Genomic DNA, 14,920 nt, shown 5'->3' on the forward strand with positions numbered 1-14,920 from the left:
TGGGGCGGGCGCTACAGCCGCGCCCCGTCAAAAGCGCTCATATCCTTTTCTCCATTTTCAGGTGGACAATCTCTTTGGACAGGGGACTAACTCAGTCCTCTCACACCTGCAGGACTGTCTTAGAGCACCTCAATCCAGCTCAGTAGAATGGGCCGGGAGCCTTGAAACATCCTGATTCCCAGGCCACACCCCAGACCCATAAAATCAGTATTTCAGGGAGGGTGGGGGTGATGCCTGGCCTCAGGGTCTTTAAAGCTCCTAGATGATTCTGAGGTGCCACCCAAGTCGAGAAGCACTGCTCTGTCTTTTTTTTTTTTTTTAATGTTTTTATTTATTTTTGAGAGAGAGAGATAGACAAACAGATGGGGGGTGGGGAGGGGTGGAGAGAGAGAGAGAGGGAGACACAGAATCTGAAGCAGGCTCCAAGCTGTCAGCACAGATGCGGGGCTCGAACCCAAGAACCGTGAGATCATGACCTGAGCTAAAGTCGGACGCTCAATGGACTGAGCCACCCAGGTGCCCCAGAGAAGCACTGCTCTGAAGACATCCAAGCAGGAGCTCTTCTCCCCTCCCCTCCCCTCCCCACCCTCCTCCCCCCACCCTCCCTCCTCGTCCTCTCCCCTGCCCCACCTGCCTCCCATTGTGCCTCTCAGGTCCTGAAATGTGCCTACTTTTGTGCAGAAGGCACCAAGCTGGGGCAGCCCAGGACAAGCCCCCTCCAACTCCCAGCCTGGTGGGGAGAGGGTCGTTCCTGAAGGTGGCATCTTTCGAAAATATTTTCCTTCCGGGACTCAGAAGGAGCCCACAGCTTGAGAGCAGCAAACGAGAAGAGATCTAGGAAATCGGTTCTGGAAGTCCCGTAGAGTGACAGTAACCAGAAGTCCTTTGAGCACCCGGCTAAATAAATGGGTTTAAAACGAACGCACCAGCTGCTGCAGGAAAGCGCGTGACCACAAGATGGGCGGGCAGCGGGGCAAGGGCATAAATCCAGACACATGGTGGGGGCCCCAGCTCCCCCCCCCCCGCCCCCGGCTCCTTTCACAGAAGGCAGAACGGAGCATGTCTGCTCTCAGCCTCCAGAACTCGTTTTTAGTCAAGGGAGAGCTGTCGTGTTTGGCTTCCCAGGCCCCCCGTGCTACCCTGGAGGGCGGCCTGGGGAGGTGGTCTGGGAGGACAGGCAGCCAAAACCGAGCCAGCTGACCAGCCTGGCTGGTCATCACAGATTCTGGGGGCATCACAGATTCTGGCAGATCATGGGGGCGGTCAGCTGTTGGGAGTCGGCGACCAGGGAATTTTGAGTGACCTCAGGCAAGTCGGAGCCTCCAAAATAATAACAATAATCCCTAGTTCCTAAGCTTTCTCTGAAGGTGAAATCACACTGTGTACAGAAAAGCAATTATCACAAAGCCACACACCCAGGCAGCCATGGGGGTGGGGTTACCTTCCCTCCCTCCTCGTCTATCCCGAAGCATCCAGGCACCGGGCTTGGCCAGCCTCCAGGTGCTAGCACTTTCCAGGCCACCACGAGCCCCACGTGACTCCTGGGCACTTGAAACAGGGCTTGTGCAAACCCCAATGAGCCGTGAGTTTAAAATACACACCAGATTTCAAAGACTAGGTTAAAAAAATAAAAAGCAAAATCCCTCATTAATAAATTCTGGGGGTGCCTGGGTGGCTCAGTCAGAGTTAGGCCTCTGACTTCGGCTCAGGTCACGATCTCACGGTTCGTGGGCTCAAGCCCCGCATCGGGCTCTGTGCTGATAGCTCGGAGCCTGGAGCCTGCTTCAAATTCTGTCTCCCTCTCTCTTTGCCCCTCCCCCTCTCATGCTCTGTCTCTCAAAGATGAATAAACGTTAAAAACAAAACAAAACAAAAAAAAAAAACGGGCCCCTGGGTGGCTCAATCAGTTGAGCGTCCGACTTCAGCTCAGGTCATGATCTCACAGTCTGTGAGTTCGAGCCCCACATCGGGCTCTGTGCTGACAGCTGGGAGCCTGGAGCCCGCTTCGGATTCTGTGTCTCCCTCTCTGTCTCTGCCCCTCCTCCGCTCATGCTTTGTCTCTGTCTCTGTTTCTCTCTCAAAAATAAACATAAAAAAAATTTTTTTCCCCATTAAAAAATTATGTGTTGTTTATCTGAAATTCGTACTTAATTGTGCAACCTGTTTGTTTTGCTTTGCTAAATCCAGCAGCCCTGCTTGGAATACTTTGGGGTGGGGGGACTTCAGATTTGGGGCGTGGTGTAGGGTTGAGAGCACCCACTCTGGGTTCAATTTCTGCCTCCGTCACCTGGCAGTTCTGTGTCCCTAACCCCCAGGTCTCAGTTTTTCTTCTCCTCACAATACCTGCTTCGTGTGACTGTCGTGGGGATAAGGCAGTGCACTTAAAACCCCTGGCACGTTGGAAGGGCTCCCCGACACTGATGAGAAAGAGGGGAAGGAAGGCCGGGGGGACAGGGGGCCAGTTCTGCAAAGCCAGGGCAGGACGCCCACCGCCCCAGAAAGGGGGTGTGCCGGATGTCAGGTTCAAAGGCGCACAATATCCTGGCATTCGAACCCCAGGACTCGCTGGCCCCCAACAGGAAGTCTCCTGAGGTGGGTCCAGAATACAGCCCCTGTCTGCTGAATCGTGGCTTGCCCCAGCCCCCTGGCTTCTGGGCGAGGACACCCAGAGTCACTCGGAGAGGTGACAGGGCTTAGCCGGGTCCTCCTGGGCCTCTCCGAGCCACTAGACTGAAGGGGATAAAGAGTCCTCATTAAGCTGAGCCGGCATCACTCCGCTCACCACTGGGCATCACTCCAAACCTGGGCATTAGTTCCTCCTCTCCACTGTGACTCTTCTATGATGAAGAGGTTGTTACGCCAAAGTAACGGGTCCGCAAATCACTTAATCACTGCCCATCCGGAGAGTTCCTGTTACAGGTATAAATGCGCTCGGCGTTCAGAGGAGACATTTTTGAAAACAAAGACACAGAGCCGCACATCAGCCGCTTCCGAGCACCAGCTGTCGCCTGGCCCTTTCACTGCTGGGCCTCCAAACACCCTGCAGGGCCCTGGAAGAGACCAGAGTCACCCCCCAGTAGCCCCTGTCCCTCCGGCAGCAGGAGTACCCAGTTAAAAGGCTATACTTTCTAAACTCCCTGGTGGCCAAATGTGATAAATCAAGCTGACTGCGATGTGGGAAACAAAGGCAGAAGGAAATGGCAGATGAAATTAAATTTCCTTAGAACCGGCAGCCCACTGGTAAATCCTTGAGGCCGGCAGAGCAAAACGTTTCTCCAGGAACCCCCCACTTGTTACCGCTGGTGCTTTGCTGGAGGGAAAGACAGCCTTAGCCTGACAATAGCTAGGCCTCCAGGATCCTGTGAGTCTAATTTAGCATATGAAAATCTCATTGGAAACTTCCCCTGGACTTGACCTCCCCCAAACTCCCAAGTACATAACCAGTCTCTCCCCAGGGTCCTGGGGCAGCTAGCTCTTCCTGCCCACGGGTCCTGTCCCTATGCTTTAATAAAATCACCTTTACGCACGAAGACGTCTCAAGAATTATTTCTTGGCTGTCGGCTCCGGACTCCACGAAGCCCCCCCGCCCCCCCCCTCGCCCCCCAAAACCTCATCATCTGCAGGGCTGGTTCTTTCTGGAGGCTCCAGGGGAGAAGCCTTTCCTTGCTTCTTTCCAGCTTCTAGTGGCTGCTGCATTCCAAGTTCATGGCCCCCTCCCCCCACCCTCAAGTGCAGCAGCTTCTGTTGTCACATCTCCGGACTCTCCCGCTTCCCACTCGGGGAGGCCCCTTGTGATGACATTGGGCCCACCTGGAGCACCCAGGACCATCTCCCACCCCGGGCCTCCTAACCTCATCACACCTGCAAAGTCCCTTCTGCACTGTGAGGTGACATGCACAGGGTCCAGGGACCGGGGCACGAACAGCAACTTTGCCTCCCAGACCCGCTATACCGCTGTCCCTCCGGCCTCACATGTTCCGGAGCTGTCCACTCTGGGCCCCGCCTCACCCTCCCCCTCCCTTCACCACCTGGAGAGGAGAGGAGGGAGGGCAGCCAGAGGTCCAGAGGCCTGACCGCATCCCGTGACGGGGTTCTTGAACTTCTGCAGCTCCTCCCCCCACCCCCACCCCCGGACACATCAGTTCCACCCACGAGTAAGTCCGCTTTCTAATATAAGTTGAGTTGGCTTTCTGTCACATGACTCAGTCTCATGACTGACGTTTTATTAAATGGCAATAAATGCTATTTTTCTAGCAACAGCTAGCCCCTCAAGGTCCTGGAAACCTTGCTTCCAAAATTCCTTACAGACTTACTCTACCCCTGACCCTGTCCCAACCTGAGGGTATACAGTGAGTGACCCATCAGGACCCCAGTGCAGCTCTTCCTGCCCCACCAAAGACATCTTCAAGAATTCTTTTTGGCCGTCGGCTCTGAACCCCATGGACACACACACCCCTGTCACCCCAAAACTTCATCAGTGGGAACCCAGAGGGGAGAGAACAGGCGGGGGGGACTCCTGGAGCCTGGAGCTTCCCCCTGTGTGTGGCACGGTTCAGGGCGAGCCGCCCACAGCACTTGGGCAGTCAGAGGTGGCTCTGCGTTAAGAAGGCCACCACTAAGCACTGAGGACCTGAGGACAGAGCAGCCTGGGGTGGGGGGTTGGGGGTGAGGCCACGGCTCTGCCCAGGAGATTCAGGGGACATACAGTCCCTGTGCTGGCTGCTGGGCCCATCTCTGCTGGAGAGGCCAGAAAGAAAGCAGAGGACAGGCAGTGTGAGCCTTTGTGTCACTCGAGCAAGTCACGATTGGCCCCACGTGGGGCATTTGGCACCTCCACGCTCCTCTTGATGTGGGCATAACCTTCAAAGTCCTGCCTATTGGGGCGCCTGGGTGGCTCAGTGGGTTCGGGTCATGATCTCTCCGTTTGTAAGTTCTAGCCCCGCATGGGGCTCACTGCTGTCGGTGCCGAGCCTGCTTCAGATCCTCTGTCCCCCTGTCTGCCCCTCTCCTGCGGTTCAAAAAGAAACATAAAAAAAAAAAAAATTCTTGCCTATTAGAGTGGAACGTCATTTGGCCGTAAACAAGAATGAAGCACTCATACATGCTATAGCTTGGATGAGCCTCGACAACACGGGTCCCTTCCGCTTCCCTGGCGCTAGGGCTCTCCCACCAACTGCCGCGGCTCACATCCCCCTGGAACCCGCAATCCCGGCTTCGGCCCCTTTAAGACGGCCATGGAGGACCCAGTTTCAAAGCCCAGGGAGACCCTCTGGCTGCCGCCTCTATGGTGAGACGTCACTTCCGGCCGGAAGTCGGTGCGTCCCGCGGCTTTGGCGCGAGGTGGGGGTGGGCAGCGAGCGCGGAAGCGTGCTTCCTCGTGTTGAGAGGAAAGGAACCCCCCACTTTTGTCCCCCGCACTTGGCTTCCGGCTGATCGCGGGGGCAGTGATGACGACTCACGGCGGGGCGTGGGCCTCGGGAGCGCTCCCCCCAGGCCCCGGACGGGGAGGCAGAGGGGGCTCGGGCCGAACGCGGGCTCCAAAGCCGGGGCGGGGCGGGCAGTAGTAGGTGCGGCTGCTGGCCGATGAGTCTTGGTGGCCCCGCCGGGGCGGGGTGGGGGGGGGGTCAAGGCGGCTTCTGGGGAGCGTGTAGATAGCGGATGAGACACCCTCCTAGAGCACGTTGTGTTACTCTTTCCCCAGGGTCTCCTCGGAAAACGAGAACGTTCCCGTCCCCCGGCGATTAGATGCAGGCAGGCACCGATTGGCCGCTTTGTCCTCGTCGGTCACAGCACCCAGAGCACCCTCCCTATGGGGATCCAGGTATGCCAGTCACGGGGACGGAGAGTCTTGAGGCCGATGGTCTGGGGAGAGGCTCCTGTGTTGCTGAACCTGCCGGCTTGCGGGTGCAGCCTTGTAACCAGACAGCCCGACCCTGACCTAAAGTAAATTCCCGGGAGCAAGTTTTTCCTGGGGTTTGAATTTGCAGTAACAGGTGTGAACATTCTAGCAGCAGTTTGATGATCATGTATGATACTGCAAACAGGACCTACGCTGAAAGAAGGAAAAAACCCTTACAGTTAGTATCCGAGAACGGTGGTTCCCAAACATCTGTAAACAGAGCGTGGAGACTTTTAATAAATATTGATAATTTTGGCCAGGCACCGTGCTAAACGTTAAGGGTACAGAGATGAACAAAACAGCCCAGGCCCTGGTTCTCGGGGAGCTACAGCCCCCGTCGAGGGAGAAGAGATTAAATGATTGCACTAAAGAGGGTGTAATTCAAAGCCCAGCCTTGTTAGCAGGCGAATTACAGCACGATGGAGGCTTTCCTAAGGATGGGATCCTTGAGCTGGACTCTGGAGGATATGTGGGGGTTCCGTGGAAGGCCACGGGGCAGCACGTGCAAAGGCCCGGTGGCCTAGCAAATTGTGGCTAGTGGAGGAGCCGAAAGAAGGCCATTATAACCCAAAAAGCAAGAGAATGGGGTGCAGTGAAGCTGAAAAGGCGGGGAAGGGCCAGACCACACAGGGCCTGTGGCTCATGTGAGCATTTTGATCTTTCCTAAGAATGTGGGGCATCGTGGGTTTTAAGTAGGAGGATGAGGTGCTGCCATCTAATTTCAAGAGAAGGCTGTGTACAAAACCGTGCTGTCCGGTAGAACATGCCGCGGTGACGAAGTGGTCTACACCCGCCTTGTCCAGTTGAGCAGCCACAAGCCACAGGTGGCAGTGAGCACTTGGCAGCGTGGCTGGTGCTCTTGGGGAACAAGATTTGTCATGTTAATTTCAGCATAAACAGTCACACGTAGCTGGTGGCCGCCACATCGGGCACGCGTGTAGCGCGTTTTGAAGGGCACGGGAGCACCTTTTTTGGGATCATGCCACACGCACCCTCTCGTGTCTCCTGCACCGCATCCCGTCCCGGGTCAAGGCTGAGAGGGATCCTGCTTTTTGAGAACCCTCCCACTGTCTCCCGAGGAGCTCGCACACCGCAGTGCCTGCTGGTGGAACTTGGGACTTTGGGCTCTTGGCCAGAGGTCCTCCTGCCCCTCCTGCTTCCTCGGCCTGGTGGGCTGTCCCCATGCAGAGGGAGCAGTGCCTGCAGGGGTCACCGCGTCACGTCTGTGCCTTGGAGGGGATGTGAGGAAAAGTGGTCCTGGGTGTTGAGGGGCTTAGCATCTGGAGAGGTGAACGTCATATGCTATGGAGCCACAGGAAGGGACATTTCCAATAGGACTTCTTGGAATGGGACCCCTGTGAGGACATGACGGCTGTTTCCAGCTGCTGAAGTGTGGCAAAAAGCAGGAAGCCTGAAAATGCTGGGGGATGTGAGCAGCTCCCACGTTGGGGCCAGACTGGGGAACTAAATGGCCGGAATCGGGCAGGACGGGAGGAAGGTGTGGGTGGGCGTGGGGTGTAGAGGCTCGGTCAGAGTTCAGGTTTGCCGTGGCTCCTGTGCAGGCAGGTTTCTGAGGAAGGCCCCAGGCGGTATGCGGATTATAGTCCAGGGGGAGGTGGGTTGGGAAATCACTGTGGGTGCCTTGAGGTAGAAGGTGATGAGCCCTCGGAGGGAGCCCGCAGGCTTGGAGGGAGGAGGGGCTGGTGGACGCAGGGTCATTGCCTCCCACCTTGTGTCCCGGGGCCGCTTGCTCGATTCTGGAGGCTGTCTTACGGTGCTAACAGACTTGCCCGGGTGGAATAAAAACTGACATGCGCTTTCTTTGCAGGTGAGTTGACGGGAAGATCTGTGTGCAGGCTGAACGTGGGCCACTTTCTTTTCTGCCTGGTTCCGTGTGCCTGAAATAGAATTGTTGGGGCCTGGAACTTCCCAGATTCCTTTGGTTTCATTCCCTCAACCGTGTCACTTGGGAACGCGGGCCCTGTGCGTGCTTAAGACCCTGTTTTGTATGGACCTAAATAAAAGGGGTCGGTCCCCAAGGAGCATTTCACGCACTTCGTGGTTCTCGTTCCCAGCGACCTTGTGCGTGACGGGTCGCTTCTGCTTCTGAGAAACGGAAACGTCGATGGCAGCAGTGTTCCCAGCTGGAGAGTGACTTAGGGAGCCAGCCACGGGTCTCTAGGAAGTGTGAGCACTGGGGACGCGTGGAGGGAAGTGACTGTTGTCTCCGTGATCTGAGGGGGCAGGGGGAAGGCTGGTGTGGCTCAAGGTGGCGGTCACCTTGTTCAGACGTCACTTGGGGTAGAATTTCCAAAGACGGCTGTGACCTTGGCACCCATCGCTGCCAGGCACTGCCCGTCCCTGCTCCCTCCCCGATGTCTCCAGCCCCGTCTCTCCCAGGCCTTCCTGTCTTCTGACTGCTCACCACCTACTGATGTCAGAAAAGGAAAACCCAGCCCGCCTGTGTTTGTAGCTGTCGCGTTAGTGACGGTTGTACACGGAGGGCGAACCTCGGACTGTTTTCGTGCTCTCTTCTAGTTACAGTTGGGGTATAACGTCCTTTTTTTTTTTTTTTTAAGTTTGTTTATTTTGAGAGAGAACGTGAGAAGGGGGGGGCAGAGAGGGAGAGAGAGAATCCCTCTGTGCTGTCACCATCAACGCCGGACATGGGGCTTGAACCCATGAACCCGTGAGATCATGACCTGAACGGAAGTGAAGAGTCGGATGCTTAACTGAGCTACCCAGGCGCCCCCATACTGGGTGGGTGTCTTGGCATCCTCTCCCCCGCCCCTCCTCTTGTCCAGCTCAAGTGCCGGGAGGGTCGGGCCCACGGGTGCCTGCAAGGCCGAGAATGTAACTTCAAACCTGCAAGGCGAACTGTCAGTGGGCTTTATAACGGACGGACAGTCCGAGACTACAGATGTGGGGGTGGGGGGCGTGGCCCCCAAGGGAAATGTCCATTCAGAGGCCCCAGAAAGCGCCTCCGCACCGAAGGGCAGGCGTTCCCACGTTCGCACAGCCTGGACAGTTAGCGCGGGGTCTCCCATCCCAGCTGCGCCCTGGCCTGCATTGCGGCCTCAGGCCCCTTCCCTGTTTCTTAGTAAAATGGGGGACTCTGATGACAGGGACGCCCACGGGCGGGTGCCTGGGAGGAGTGTGTGAGCGAGTCAGGAGCACTTGAGATCAGCCTTGGCTGATGGACATTCTCGGACTTTCGGAGCCTTTCACGGTGCTTCCGGCTGTGAGGCTCTCTAGGCTGTTGCTGCGCAGGCGGGCCCCGGGAGGGCGCCAGGAAGGTCCTCCTTGCTGCCAAGCGTGGGAGCTGAGGCGGGTTTGCTACAGGCTCCTGGCTTGCTGAGCCCGTTGGTGTCCACGTTTGGGGCGCTCACACGAGCACGTGACTCTCGGTGTGGTCACCCGCCCTCTACACGCTCGTCTTCGGCGGAAGTATCAGTTGTCCAGACTGACCTTGTGTTAAGACGTGTGTACTGGGGAACACGGTGTGTGTTGTTGGCATTTCTGTAATAATCAGCTTCGACGCCCGCTTCCTGCTTTGCTCTCCTGCGGTGTTTTTCTTGAGGGCAAACGGCCACTGTGGCCGTGGGCAGGGCCCGGTCTGGCCTCGGTGGGGTCCAGCGGAGCAGCCGTGGGCTCTGTCTGCAGACTGGTGCAGTGAGTTACCGCAGCCTCTGCTTCGGTAGGTTCACCGGGGGCCTCAGATCGTTCTGGGCCCCCCTGAGCAGGAACGTGGTGTTTCCGGCGCGGGAAAGGCTAAACCGGATGTGCTTCGGCTGGGCAGTCGTCTGTGATGTGCACGTGCCGTCTTCCGTCCCCGATTGACATCGATGATGGCGGGGGCGGGTGCTCGAGTGTCGTCCCCCGTGGGTCCGCGTGGCTTGGTCTGAGACCTGGGGCGGAAGAGCCTGCCCGGGACAGGGGAAGGGATGCTCTGATGCGGGGTGGTGTGGGCTGAGACCACGCGGTCGTCCTCGGCAGTCCCGCAGCCCTCAGGATGCCTGCTTGCCTTCTCAGTCTGCTGGAGCGCTCCCCTGATGGGGCTGCTTGACTCTGAACCTGCCCCCCCGCCTTTGCGACTGCACCTCGGTGCACGAACGCGGTGTGCTGGGCGCCGTCGGCGAGGGGAGGGCAGCCCCGAGCCCACGGGAGGGGACTCGGGAGGACGTTTCGTGTGGCCGATGCCGGCGGTCTCCCGCTCCTTCGGTCGCCGCTCCTTCATGCCTGCCTGGGCGCGGCGCCGGTGTTTTCCCCGAAGAACACATGATTTGAAATAGGCTGCGGTAGGACGTCCTTGGGCTTCAGCATCTCTGGCTTTTGTTCCTCTGGATTGTGTGAGAGCGGGTTGAAGTAGGGGCAGGAGCCCAGGCTGCCAAAGACTTTTCAGTAGATCCCGAAACGCGTGGTCCGCGGGAAGTGATTTTTAATGGCAACAACAGCCTTTTGTGGAGCACAGAAGGCCGGTAGCCGGAAACAACCGCAGAAGAGTTACAGCGGGTCATGGTTTTGAAGCTCCCTGTCTGGCCACTAGGGGATGCAATCCCACACCACCCTGCTCTCTTTGGCAACTTGGTCCAGTTCTAGGTTTTCAATGCGGCCGAGCCCTTGTTTCACCAGAAAGTTACGCGGAAGGTTAATCTGCAGGGCTGGGCTCTTTGTTAGGAATCTGCCAGGGTGTCCCCAGTTGCACACGGTGTCTGGGAGGTGTTGATCATGTCGTGGACGAGCTGAACCAGACCCCGGGCACGGGACACTGGCGCTTGGGGAGAAGAGGGTGTCCTGATGGGACGTTCCGTCCGGATTCACTCCGGATTCCCCACCCGACAACAGGTGGCTTTACTCCGTGTGAGCAGATTTTCTTTGGTAAGGACCCCAGTGCAATACACAAACCAGTATGTGAGGTGCCAGACCGTGTGTGAAGGGCTTAGAGGCATCTCTCGAGAGAACGCTGCTCATAGTTGTGGTTGAAAGGTACAGACCAAAGCTGAACAAGATCTGTGCCGAGCTGGTGAGGTCTGGATTGCTGGTTGTCGTCCACTTGGAAAGTGCTGCTGAATCGGGGGAAAGAGTTGCTGATCCCGAAGCCTAATTTTCGGCGGAGTACTAAATGTTCTCCGGTTTGTGACCCTCGTTGACTGACTGCTTTCTGATGAATTGAACAAACGGTAGGTTGGGCGCCTCCTGCTGGCCACGTGAGGCCGGGACGGGAGCCAGTCACAGGAAACTCCCCGCCCCCGGAGCGCTTCCATTCTGGAGCAGGGGGGACCAGAACCCAGTCCTTAAAGAAGTGGAGACGCAGGGTGTGTGCTCTGCAGGAAAGGAAAACGGGGCCAGAGTGGAGGGGTGGGTGGATGGGGGGGGGGGTTCAGTTTCAGATGGGGTCGTCAGGAAAGGGCCCAAATCCTAAGGGACGAGAAGAAGTCACGTGACAATCTGGAAGCGCGGGGGCGGGGCAGAAGGAGCAGCCAGTGCAAAGGCGGCCTGTCCAGCCCGGCACGATGGTGAGTGAACAAGGCTTTTCTGAGCCGGGTTGGAGCCGCCGGGGCGTGGGGTCTTGCGGGGCCTTGTAGGAAAGTCTGGCCTTTACTCCCCAAGTGGGTGTCACTAGCTTACATGTCTTCTCTCATCTTTTAGACACCATCCCCCCCCCCCCCCCCAACAGAGTAGTTTGCAGTCGAAGCATTTCCTGTTCCTGTGTCAGCAGATTTGCCCCCTGAGAGGATCCAAGATCTGCACAGTGTGTCCCTCCCCTTGGCAGCTGTGGGAGGCTCCCACTCGGCCCTGCTGAGCCGTGACTGTGGTGTCCCCAGGATGACTGACCCGGGAAGAGACGTTTGGGTGTAAGCTCCTGGGACAGCCGACCTGGTGCCTTTCACCTCGCGGATGAAGCCGGGGTCGGGCCACACGTCTCGTCTCAGAGCGGCAGGGCCCCGGGCACGCGGGACTCCGTCCTAGGACTCACCCGCTGGTTTTTTTTTTTTTTTTCTCGCCTGTTGCCCCCTCGCAGGAGCCGTGTCCCTCCTTGCTTTCTCGACGAACCGTAGATGTGTTTTCATTTAAATTACCGCCAAGAAGGCTACAGAAAGCGCATTCTCCTCGAACCTTTACGAGGCCGAGGCTTGTCCCGGTTTCACGTGGCCATCCATAACGAATGTGGCTAAAACAGCTATTCGTTCCGGTATTTGTGCAGATCGGTAATGCAGCCACAGCAGAAAACTCGTTCTTTTATTGCAGACTTAGTTAAATACGGAGCCGAGTGAGTCATTGGAAGGTCACATGTGTCCGGGCCCGGCAGCCGTGGGGTTGTGGGACGGTCGCCCAGCCCCGCTCCAGAATGCAGCGGCCGTCAGCACAGCGCCCAGATTACCGGGTGGAATTAAAATAAGACTTGGCCTTTCTTCGGACGACGAATTCTTTGTGAAAACCAGACTTGGGTTTTTACCCTGGCCTCCACTAGAGGCTCTGTGAGCCGTGTGTGTTCCGTCTTTGCGGCGGTGCTCCGCCCCGCCCCCGCCCCCGCCCCCTCCCTCCCCCCGCCCGTGGGATACGGTTCTTAAAGCCCAACTTCCGACATACGTGCCCCTTTGGGAATTTTCCTCGGTTGTCCTCTAGCGGGGTGAGCTCTGGGCGGAGTCCCCTTCACCCACGTGCCTTCTTTGTTCCAGATCGCTGCACCCCTTTGAAAGTCAACGGAGGAGACAGGAGAGAGGAAGGAGTCAAAGTAAAAGAAAGGTGTTCCTTCTCCGGTCATTGTAGATACGTGGGAGCCCTGCTGGGTGTTTGCCTTTAGTTTTTTCCCCCCACAGTAACGACGCACAAGTTGCAAAGCGCAGAGGATCAAAAGGCTGGCGCTGAACAGCCGCTCCCGGCGCCCGGCTTCCCAGGGGCCTGGCCTCGGCGCCCGCTTCGTGCGGCTCTGTCTTCCAGGCGTGCGGGTCTCCTGTTTCTGAGTAACATCCGTGCGCTGCGCCTTTTGCCCCATCTTCTTGAGCCTTGCCCGCTGACTGCCTTTCTGGCGGATTCAGGCTGAGCACTCACGGACCCCCTCTGCTTCCCCTTCCCCGTCCTCCAGTACAGTCATCCTGCGCGATTTCTGTTCAGCTAGCGTTCACGGTTGTCACGCGGACCCAACAGTCGCCCGCCTCCTGGACTCGTCTGGCCAGACCCTCTGCGTCTCCTTCCTGTTCCCCGCCTAGTTGTTGTCTCGCGGTTTCCGTGGCTGAACTTTTCCTTGGTGGCCAACTCTCATTCCTGCAGGGCCCGGAGCCTCTCTGCCTAACTTTGCACAAGGTCAACCACATCTCCTGATCTGTCCCTTCCTTCGGTCTGTTGCTTAGATGTGTGAAAGACTTTGCAGACAATTCAGCTGTGGTGGGAACGTTGTTACGGTTTTGTTACAATCTCGGGTGCAAGGGGAGAGGCCCCAGGAGGCCAGTCCCCAAGCTGATCTCAGTTAGGAATTTCGTATTTTGCAGGGAAGTTTGGATTCTTTTACAGGGGAGGTTGGATTATTGTTAGAGTAAATACAAAAAGAGTCCCAGCTAAAGGTCATCTGGGTGGGTAGGTTTCCTAGGAAATTCCTTGCAAATTATATCAGGGAGGCCAATCTTCCCAGAAGGAGGCTATGAATTTTATCATCTGTCAAAAATCAGAGCCGGATTAAAGTGGTAGGAACAGATTTTTTTCAAAAAAGGCTCCGTCCCAAGCCAGGTTTAGACTAATTTGGGGGGGGTAAGATTTTATTTTTAAGTAATCTCTACCCCCGAGTGAGGCTCAAACTCACGACCCCAAGGTCAAGAGTTGCGTGCTCCGACTGAGCCCGCCAGGCGCCCCTAGACCAATCTTCATACCCTCTTTTTGACCTAGACCTCACCTCTGACTTGCTCAGGAATGCATCTTGCTGCATTTCGGTTCTAAGAACATGAACGAAAAGTGTTGCCCGGGTCAGCACTTTCCAAACAACCTGTGCACAACCACGGTCCCCCACCAGGGGTCTGTCAAATGCAGAGTCTGGCACAGCAGGGCTGCGGTGGGGCCTGGAACTCTGCATTTCTCATGAGCTCCCGAGGGATGCTGGTCTGGGGGGCCACCCTTTGAGGAGTGACGGAGGGCATTTTTGGTTGCTAGGTACGTCTCCCATTGATGATAGGCTTGGGTGTGGGTTTCATTTGTGTGGCACATACCCAGTTGTAGCTACCAGCAGTATCTACACACACACACACACACACACACACACACACGAGCCAGTTTCCTATATTAGGGAAGGCCTTACCTGTGCAGCATGGAGTGGTAATCTCTTACAGTCTGTGCACCTGGGCCTAGAATCTGACCCTGAACTCCCTCCTTATATACGCTGGGTTCTGTGAGGCCTCTTCTACAGCTAGCTACAGCAAGAGGCAATGATAAACATCTCCTTACCGTTTGCCTCATCAAACCAAGGTCACATGAAATATAATATAAAAAATAAAAAAAAAAAACACACAAAAAACCTCCCCGCTGTCAAAAATCAGCGCCTGGATTAAAGTGGTAAAAACAGGTTTTATCCAGAACGATTGCAATAAAGGAAAAGAGACATCAGTATAGAACGGGGTTCAATGCCAAATGTAGCGGGGACAGGTGGGGATTTACGGTGAGGGAGCAGGAGGAGGGCAGCGGGTGGAAAATCGCTACGAGGACAATACATCACGGGGCAGGGGGCTTCTGGCTGATCTGACACAGCACGATTCTCAGCAGGATTCTGGCCGGAGGCAGGCGAGGGGGGGTCAGGCGTCACCCGGGGGCCGGTGGAGGATGGGGAACCCAGTCGGGTATCTGGGAAGCGGAGGGTGGTTCTGCGAAACTGACTCTGCAGGGTTCTTGCTAAAACTGGATTTGACAAGGAAGTTGGCGGATGGGGCTTCCAGAAGGTTCAGGAGCCTGACAAAGAATCTTTGTCCCAACCTCCCCCTCATTAATCCTTTTGAGGTTGATTTGAACGCTTTCCAGAATTGGAGAGAAAAGGAAATA

General features: G+C 56.6%; 2 long non-coding RNA genes and 1 other non-coding gene across 3 annotated transcripts; all 3 read left to right on the forward strand.

The window, feature by feature from the left end:
- The first annotated feature begins 5,574 nt into the window (after positions 1 to 5,574).
- Positions 5,575 to 7,949, forward strand: LOC122486136. The gene is made up of 2 exons (XR_006298027.1): positions 5,575 to 5,821; positions 7,728 to 7,949. It is a non-coding gene; the product is annotated as an uncharacterized LOC122486136 (long non-coding RNA).
- LOC122486231 lies at positions 5,858 to 6,046 on the forward strand. The gene has a single exon (XR_006298080.1).
- A 2,572-nt stretch (positions 7,950 to 10,521) lies between the features above and the next one.
- Positions 10,522 to 14,420, forward strand: LOC122486137. Its single transcript, XR_006298028.1, has 2 exons — positions 10,522 to 10,777; positions 11,619 to 14,420. It is a non-coding gene; the product is annotated as an uncharacterized LOC122486137 (long non-coding RNA).
- The last annotated feature ends 500 nt before the right edge of the window (positions 14,421 to 14,920 follow it).

The sequence above is a fragment of the Prionailurus bengalensis genome, chromosome E1, assembly GCF_016509475.1.
Source record: "Prionailurus bengalensis isolate Pbe53 chromosome E1, Fcat_Pben_1.1_paternal_pri, whole genome shotgun sequence".
Lineage (NCBI taxonomy): Eukaryota > Metazoa > Chordata > Mammalia > Carnivora > Felidae > Prionailurus > Prionailurus bengalensis.